Genomic DNA, 9,854 nt, shown 5'->3' with positions numbered 1-9,854 from the left:
AGAGAGCCTGAGGAAGACCTACAAATAACCAAAAAAATGAAGGAGAAAACCAAAACCCCGATATAGCACAACTTATGAAATTGGTATGCCAACTAACTGCTACTATAGGCCAACAACAACAACTTCTTCAACAAATACATCCACCTCAACCACCCCCAGCAAACGTCACCACTTTCAAAACATTCCAATCTGTAAAACCCCCAGAATTTAGAGGAACTCAAGACCCGGTAGAAGCTCATGCTTGGCTTAAGGAAATGGAAAAGGCCTTTGCCTTAACAAATGTTGAAGATAATCAGAAATTAGAGTATGCCACTTACTTTCTTAAAGGCGAATCAAACTATTGGTGGGAGACAGCGAAAGCTTTAAAAGCTGCTGGAGTTATTACTTGGGTTAGGTTTAAGAGAATGTTCTTGGATAAGTATTTTCCTTGCTATATGCAAACACAAATGGAGATGAAATTATTTGATTTGAAGCAAGACAATATGATAGTTGGAGAATATGAGAAGAAGTTTACAGAACTTTCTAGGTTTATGGGAGAGTAAGTTGATTCTGAAGAGAAAATGGCAAAAAGGTTCCAAGAGGGATTGAAGCCATGGTTAAGGAGTCGTGTGGCAGCTTTTGAGTTGATTACTTATGCTAAAGTGGTTCAGAAGGCGATAGTAATTGAAGGCGAGAGTGAGAAAAATCAAAAGCAGAAAGGCAACAAGAAAAGAAGATTTGAAACGGGAAAAGAATTAGAGAATTAATCAAAGGCTTAAACCTCAGAGTGGACCCAGAAACTTGAAGAAGAGAGAATTTGGGAATAAATCACAAGAAACGAGATCTCAATCAACTAGTGGACAGAAACCCCCGCAAGGATCAGTTCCGGGATGTAGGATTTGTAATAGGTGACATACGGGAATCTGCAATAAGGCGAATGTAGTTTGTTTCAAGTGTTATACGAAGGGCCATTATGCTCATGAATGTAAGAATCAGAAGGCCAACATCACGTGTTATAAGTATGGGAAAGTAGGACATGTGTCACGAGAGTGCAAGGGAGTGGGTAACAATCAATTGATGCAAATGACCACTGTACCCTACCATGAGAATCAAGCATCTCCTATGCCAGCCTCATCATTCCTAATGCCTTTCAATCAACCTCAGATAGCATCATCTTCAAATCATCCAGCTTTGACTTATCCAACTCAAGAAAGAACTTTTAACATGAACGTGAAGGATGCAATTCAAAGTTCTGATGTGGTGTCAGGTACGCTTTCTGTGAATGCTTCTAGTGCTAAAGTACTGATTGATTCGGGAGCCACCAGATCATTTATTTCAAAGTATTCTGTTGATAAGTTGAATTGTGAAACCCAATTGATGCATGATCCCTTATCCATTATTTTAGCTAATCAAGATAGAGTATCTGTAAATCATATTTGTCCTCATTGTGCAATAGAGATAGCCGGACACGTTTTTCCTGCGAACCTTATTCCTTTCCAATTAGGCGAATTTGACGTGATCTTAGGGATGGATTGGCTGACAAGTTTCAGTGCTCAAATAGACTGTAAGGATAAAATAGTATTATTAAGTACACCTGAAGGTAAGAAAGTGATATTCAAGGGCCAAAGGCAAACTCAGACATTCCTCACCTTGATGCAAGCAAAGAAGTTGATTCAGAAAGGATGTGAGGCGTATGTGGCATATGTAGTTGATAAGAGTAGAGAAGTTTCTAATCCGGAAGACATTCCAGTAATAAGAGATTTTCTAAAAGTTTTTCCTAAAGAGCTTATTGGCTTACCCCCGGACCGACAAATTGAGTTTATAATAGATCTTGCACCCGGCACCGAACCTGTTTCAAAAGCTCCATATAGGATGGCACCAATGGAGATGAAGGAATTAGCAAATTAAATACAAGAACTACTAGACAAGGGATTTATAAGACCAATTATTTCACCGTGGGGTGCGCCAGTTTTGTTTGTGAAGAAAAAGGACGGGAGCATGAGACTTTGTATAGGTTATCGAGAATTGAACAAGTTGACGATTAAGAATAGATACCCTTTGCCTAAAATTGATGACCTGTTTGACCAACTCAAAGGAGACTCTTATTTTGAAAAGATTGATCAGCGATCGGGATACCACCAATTGAAGATTAAGTCTGAAGACATACCAAAAACAGCTTTTCGAATAAGTTATGAACATTACGAATTTCTCATTATGGCTTTTGGGTTGATGAATGCACTGGCTGCTTTCATGGATTTAATTAATCGTGTATTCAAGGAGTACTTGGACAAGTTTGTCATAGTTTTCATCGATGACATTTTAGTATATTTAAAGACAGAAGCTAATCACGTGAAACATCTAAGAATAGTTTTGGAAGTGTTGCGACAGGAGAGATTGTATGCCAAGTTCTCGAAATGTGAGTTTTGGTTAACTAAAGTAAGATTACTAGGACACATTGTTGGAAGTGAGGGAATTAGAGTAGATCCTGAAAAGATTGAGGCTGTGATGAATTGGGAGAGACCGAAGACGCCAACAGAAGTGAGAAGTTTTATGGGACTAGCGGGATACTACAGAAGATTTGTAAAGGAATTTTCAAAGATTACCGTACCACTAACTAAATTGACAAGGAAGAATGAGAAGTTTGAATGGACGGAGAAGTGTGAAAGTAGTTTTCAAGAATTGAAGAAAAGATTGGTAACTGCTCCGGTTTTAGCATTACCATTTGACAAGGGAGATTTTGTGATATACAGTGATGCCTTTTATAAAGGACTTGGATGCGTATTGATGCAACATGGGAACGTGATAGCGTATGCTTCAAGACAACTTATACCACATGAACAGAAGTACCCGACTCATGACTTAGAATTAGCTGCGATAGTGTTTGTTTTGAAACTATGGAGACACTACTTATATGGGGAAAAATGCGAGATACGCATGGATCACAAAAGTCTGAAGTACCTCTTTACTTAGAAGGAGCTAAATATGAGACATCACTGATGGTTGGAATTTATCAAAGACTACGATTTTTCAATACAATATCATCCGGGAAAGGCCAACGTTGTAGCGGACACTTTAAGTAGGAAGGAAAAGCTAACTATGATAACAATGTCGAAGGAATTATATGATGAAGTTGAAAAATTGCAATTAGAGCTTTGTGATCATGGAGGAGCAGAAGAAATGTGTTGTGCCATTACTTTTCACCCAACACTACTAGAGAAGATAAAGAAATGTCAGGATAAAGTAATGATCCAAGAGAATAATCAGTTGACAGGAGAAGAGATATGTACACAAAAGGACGAATAAGGTGTGTTGAGATTTTTGACAAGAATTTGGATTCCAAATGTGGCTAAATTGAAGAAAAAATATTTCGCAAGAAGCACACAACTCAAAATTTTCGATTCACCCGGGAAGTACCAAACTGTACCATGATTTGAAGAAGAGTTTCTGGTGGCCGAACATGAAAAGAGAAATTACAGAATTGGTTTCAAAATACGATACATGCCAAAGAGTGAAAGCAGAACATCAGAAACCATGTGGTTTGATTCAACCATTGAAGACTCCAGAATGGAAGTGGGAAAATATTGCCATGGATTTTGTAGTGGGTTTACCACGAACACGTTCTGGACACGATGCAATTTGGGTGATAGTTGACCGCCTTACGAAGTCGACACATTTTCTTCCCATCAATGAGAAGTCTTCGTTAGATAGACTAGTTCATATGTATATACGCGAAATCGTGTTATGCCATTGTGTACCTATATAAATAGTTTTGGATCGAGACCCGTGATTCAATTCAAGATTCTGGAGGCAATTTTAAGAAAATCTCGGAACGAAATTAAACATGATTACGGCATACCATCCACAAACCGATGGCCAAAGCGAACGAACAATCCAAACCATCAAAGATATGTTGCGAAGTTGTGTAATTGATTTTTCGGGAAGTTGGGACGATCATCTACCACTCGTAGAATTCTCATATAACAATAGTTACCATTCAAGTATTGGAATTCCACCATACGAAGCTTTATATGGGTGAAAGTGTAGAACACCGACAAGTTGGGATGAAGTTGGGGACGGAAAGATTTTTGGACCTGAATTGATTCAGCAAATGAAGGACACCGTCACTGTGATCAAGAAGAGACTCATTGTTGCTCAGGATACACAAAAGAAATACGCATACCCCGCCGGAAGGACGTGAAATACGAAATTGGGGAAGTTGAATTGCTAAATGTATCACCATGGAAGGGTTTGATCCAATTCGGTAAGAAAGGGAAATTAGCTCCAAGATACATCGGACCTTTTGAAATCTTGAACTGAATGGGGAAAGTTGCTTATGACCTAGCCTTGCCGCCAAAATATCAGCTCGTGCATAATATATTTCATGTCTCATTGTTAAAGAAGTATAATTTGGATGCCAATTATGTGATAGAGATTGAGCCAGTGGAGATTCAGGCTGATTTATCATATGAAGAACAACCTGTGCAAATACTGGATCGTTAAGAGAGGACTGTTAGAAATAAATCAGTATGTTTGGTGAAAGTATTGTGGAGGAATCCCAAAGTCGTTGAGGCAACGTGGGAGTCAGAATCTGAAATGCGGAATCGGTATCCTCAACTATTCTCCTAGATTCTGAGGGCAGAATCCTATAAGGGGGAGAGGATGTGACAACCAGTAAATATATGAACTATTTTATAAGTGCAATATATATATATTCATAAATATTTTGTGTTATAATGGCAATTATGCAGATTCGTTATATATTGTATAATTTTGTCGTATGGCATTGCGAATGTTGCTGGAATATTTTTAAGTGTATAGCTTTTGTACGCGAGTAAGATTTTTGTTACGCGATTAAATAGGTAGCGTAATTTGATAATATTTGAATAGTTGCGACTACACGATTAAGTAATAATTGAGATTCTCGCGGTTTAGTGATATTTGAATAAGTTACAATTAGGCGATAAATTATATTCTAATATTGTGGAGTAGAGTCAATTTATTTGCAATTGCTTGTGTAATTTTTTTTATATGTTAATTATATTGTACATGACTTATTTATTATTGTGATAATGTTAAAAAATTCTTTTAATATAAATTTTTGATCGAAATTTTTGAAAACAGTTTTATTAAACTTCTAAAATCTCAAAGTATTTATGGTATTAATTTTGTGATTTATGGATTTATATTTTAATTACTAAAACATATTCTTTTTAATTATACTTTTAATAGTTATTGAATGACAAGTATGCCCTTGCATGCAAATTCCACCAAAATAGAGATCAAGGGTAAGACCGGCCTTTCACCGCCCCCCACTAACTCCATTTGACTAACTAAATGACCAATAAAACCCTACATGCAAGTCATGCTAGTAGTAGAAGATGGATAGAATGGTAAAAAGCAAAATCAACTTACTACTTGGATGAGAAAAAAAGCTAGACCAAACACTCATCTCACATCATTTTCTTCACCAACACATCACTCCACTCTATCCTCTCCCTACTCCCTCACAACGATGCCTAAACCCTCCCCACCCCTCTCATTTTCTTCCTCATTTCTTCATTTTTTACACCTTTCAACTCCTCTAAGTAAGGGTCAACTACATTTGGTTCTCTATCATCATTTAAGGTTAGTATCTTAGTTGCATGTGGCTAAAGCCAAGGGTTTAACTTTGATTCTTGTGAATCTAGAGTTGAACTTAATGTGTCTCACAAAACTTGAGCAAGAGATAGTCTTGATGAAGTGTTTTGCTTCCATTTTCAAGCCATGATCTTGGCCTCAAGCATTCGGCAATGACTCCCAAGGAGCCAAATGGATTTTTGTGGTTTGTGTGTTAGTTTTCTTTGTTTTCAAAAAGAAAGAGACTTTGCATGTGGCTTTCAAATAACTTTTGATCTTTTAAAATGTATTTTACAAAGATTCCATCCTTGCATTCCATGAGTTTTACAATAAAAGTTGAAGTTAATACTTGCATGTCGTAGTATAAGTGATATTTCGGATAAATGTGCTATGTGACTTAAATTTGAGTTTTTGTGCAATGCATGCCATGGTTTTTGCTCTGAAATGCTAGTATTCTATGTGCCTTTATAAGTCATAATCAAATCTAGTAGCCATCAAGTTGATACCATGTATTTTTAGTTCAAAAATTTGCTTAAAATTGTATATGTAAAATCTGCTCTACTATGCTCTCTATTTTTGCCTCGGTAAATGGCTTATATGGCTAGGTTTATGCTCATATTTTTCCATAAAATGATATTCAATAGGTTTGTGTATATTGTAGATTAGATTTTTTGGCTTGACTGTTGGTTTTGGTGTTGAAATGGGAGTTAATGTGGAAGGGGGTACACTAGGCACTATGTAGCAGAATTTTTCACCATAAGTATAGGTTGTTTTAGGTGAGTTTTGGTGAGGCCTTGCTAGGATTAAGTTTACTAGAGTTAGGAACTGAGTTGTACTTTAGTCCAGTGGCTTTTATTCATTGAAAAACTTGCATTTAGGTAGGTGCACACACACATATTCGAGAGTAGCTCGGAACAGGGCAAGACTGTTTAAACTTGAACTTTGGTCGATTGTAACCATGCCATAGGATAGGCCTTCACGGGGTCTTGGCTTATATAAGTATAATAAATCCTTAGGAAGCTTAAAAAATGATTAGAATTAAAAATTGAGTGAAAAAATGAGTTTTATGTAAGTAAAAACAGAGCAGAGTGAATTCGAGGGAGGTCGGGCAGTGTCAACTTTGAGCAAAGGCCCAGAGAATTTTACGTGAGGCATTGGAATGAAACCAAGTCTGAGAGTTAGGTTTAGGTACTAAGAATCCATGAGAATTGGTTTTGTTAGAAGGCCCCTTGTAGAAGTCAAGATATCTACCAAGGAGCGCGGGTAGTGCAAACTGGTGCTAGTAGGAAACCCTAGTATGAGTATTGATTTTTTAAGCCTATAGGAGTGAGGCCCTTGAGTCTCACCAACTTTAGAAGTTATTTTAGAGTCTTAAAACCTTTATAAAGTGGTCTAGAGTGAAGGCCCAAGGTGGAGACATCCCAATTCCACCAAGACACCCGAGAGCACCCTTCGAGTGGCCTTAGGAAACTTTAGTGGTATTCGTTGTAATTGGCCTTAGGTTTAAGTTAAGGTCAGATTAGATAGATGGGAGCATTAGTAATAGTTCTTACGTGTTACTTGCTTATATGCTTAGGGATTTAGGTGATAATAACTAAGTATCTTATGCCATGCCATTATGTGATTATGTGACTATGTGGATTACTTGAATTGCATATGATTAAGCTATGTGTATTCTTATAATCATAAGTTCTTGTGTAATAGTAGTTATGATAAGGGTAAAAGTTAGTCTAGGAGCTTATAGGCTTATAAGGTGTTAAAAGGTGAATAGTAATGAGGTTAATATAATGTGTAGGTTCTGAAGCGAAGGGGAAGATTTGTGCCGTCAAGATCGAATAATCTTAGAACTGTTGAAAGGCAAGTTACTACCTCCTTATGCTTATAATTGTTGCAAGTACACATACTTGTTTGTGAATGCTTAGTTGTAATAACCACCATGTCATTAATTTATTCAAATACTTCCATTAATAACTCTTAATCTTGTTAGAACCTTACCTTCAAAATATTCCCTATCCATGAGACCGTGAATACTAAACTCTTTAGCGAACCTCTTTACTGAACTTGAATTCTATTATTATAATTCCATTAAAGTGATACCAAATCTTTCCCTGGCATCCATGTTATAAATCATTAAAAATAAAATAAATATTTTCTTGACTTAGTGGATTGGACTAGACGCTAGTCCTTTTCACACTTATTGATAGGCTCACATATAGCCTAGGGATCCCATTATATTTGAGAATCCAGCGCGGTTCAGGATTACTTCGCGGCTGATCACCGGCTGTAATCTGTAGCGTCCTAAATGAATTTTGAAGATTTGATATTTAATTGATTATAACATGTTGCCCGATGGCATGATACCATAATCCATGTTTCAATTCCTATGATTCTACCATGTCTTTATATTAAAACTTCATGTTTCTTATTGTCATTTTTACAAGCATCTATAACCCCTTGATTCATGAACCCGTGATTTTGAGATAATGCCTTATATAGTAGAACTGATAGTACTTGTTGAGCATTTTAGCTCATTTTCTTGAATTTAACCCTGTTCTACAGCTAGCAATCATGGTTCATACCAATCAGACCGCCCGTAAGTCAACCGGTAGGCAGGATGAAGACCATTTGAGGGCGCAGGTAGAATATATATGTATAGATTAGGAGAAATCCGCCAGTATGTAATTATGGTATTAGTTAGAAGGGTTGTTCCAAACTCTGAACTTGTAAAGATCTCGGGATTGTTAATATTTTTGGTTTGGTTTGTAATCATATTATTATAATCTTTTGGACTTATATGTTTGTATTATAATTATGGTTCACATTTATTTAGTGTGTGTGTGTGTGTTATTGGTTTGGGGTGTGACAACGAGTACTTGATGTTATACTAGCATATTACTATTATCTAATATTACTATAATTATATAATCCTAGTAACAAATAATATTACTATCATATTAGTACTTAGTATTACTAGTATTACTAATCATAATCGTCTACTCAAACGGCCTAATAACAGAGTATTATAACAAAACTCAGAGCATAACAGGGGAATGCAGCAAAAATTAAGGCAAAAATCATAAGTGTCTACTTAACATAAAAACACAAAAACATAAAAACATAACATAAAAACAACAGGGAAGCAGAGATGAGTAAAGTGTAAAAACATAATAGAGAAGCAAACAAACACCAAAAAAACATACAAATATCAAACATACACATAAAAGTATAAAGAGATGAGTAAAATATAAACATAAAAACATATAAATCTGTTAATCAAACACATAAATCAAAATATTAAAGAGATATTTTAAATCAAAACACATAAATCAAAATATTACAGACCTATCAAACATATAAAAACATACAAAATATGAGCATAAATTAAACACATAAAAATATACAAAATTTGCATAAATTAAACTCATAAGAACATTCAAAAAATGAGCATAAATTAAACACATAAAAACATACAAAATATGAGCAGAAAGTAAACACATAAAAACATACCAAATATCAGCATAACTCTGAAAAAAATACAAAATATGAAAGGAAACTTACAAATTAGGGCTCGATTCGTGTTACAGAGATTTGATTAAGGCTTGATTCGTGTTGGAGAGCTTGATTTAGGGTTGGATGTAGACCTGCAGAACTTGATTATATGTTGTAGAGCTTGATTTAAGATTTAGGATATGAAAGAGATGGGTGAGGGGAGAGATGAGTGAGGGGAGAGATGACTGATTGAGTGAGAGAAATGAGTGAGTGAGAGAGACGAGAGAGATGAGCGGGAGAGAGAGGCGAGTGAGTGAGAGAGATGAGAGAGATGTCGGGGTGTGGGATGAGAGGAGAGAAAAAAGAGGGGGAAACAAAAGAAAAAGAAAGGGGGGATTATTTGGTTAAGTACAAATATTTCCCGGCCTTGTGTTTTTTTAACTTTTTTTAAATTGTTTCATAGACAACGGTTACTAAAAGACCGATGTTAATAAAAGACTTTCACAACGGTCGTTAAAAGAGTGATATGAAAGTTAGTTTTTAACATCAGTTAAAACACAACCGATGCGAAACATAAGTTTATATTTTCTGAAAAAATACTCTTAGACAACGATTTTTTTAAACTCTGATGTAAAACCATGTCTTTAACATCGGTTTGAAAATACCCGATGCAAAACTTGTTTTTTACATCGGTTATTTTTCCGACTGATGTTAAAAGGGTGATATCTATTAACCCTTTTCTAGTAGTGAAGTAATTTCGGCAGGACTAA

The sequence above is a fragment of the Apium graveolens genome, chromosome 8 (assembly GCF_009905375.1).
Source record: "Apium graveolens cultivar Ventura chromosome 8, ASM990537v1, whole genome shotgun sequence".
NCBI lineage: Eukaryota > Viridiplantae > Streptophyta > Magnoliopsida > Apiales > Apiaceae > Apium > Apium graveolens.
This window is presented reverse-complemented; position numbering follows the sequence as displayed.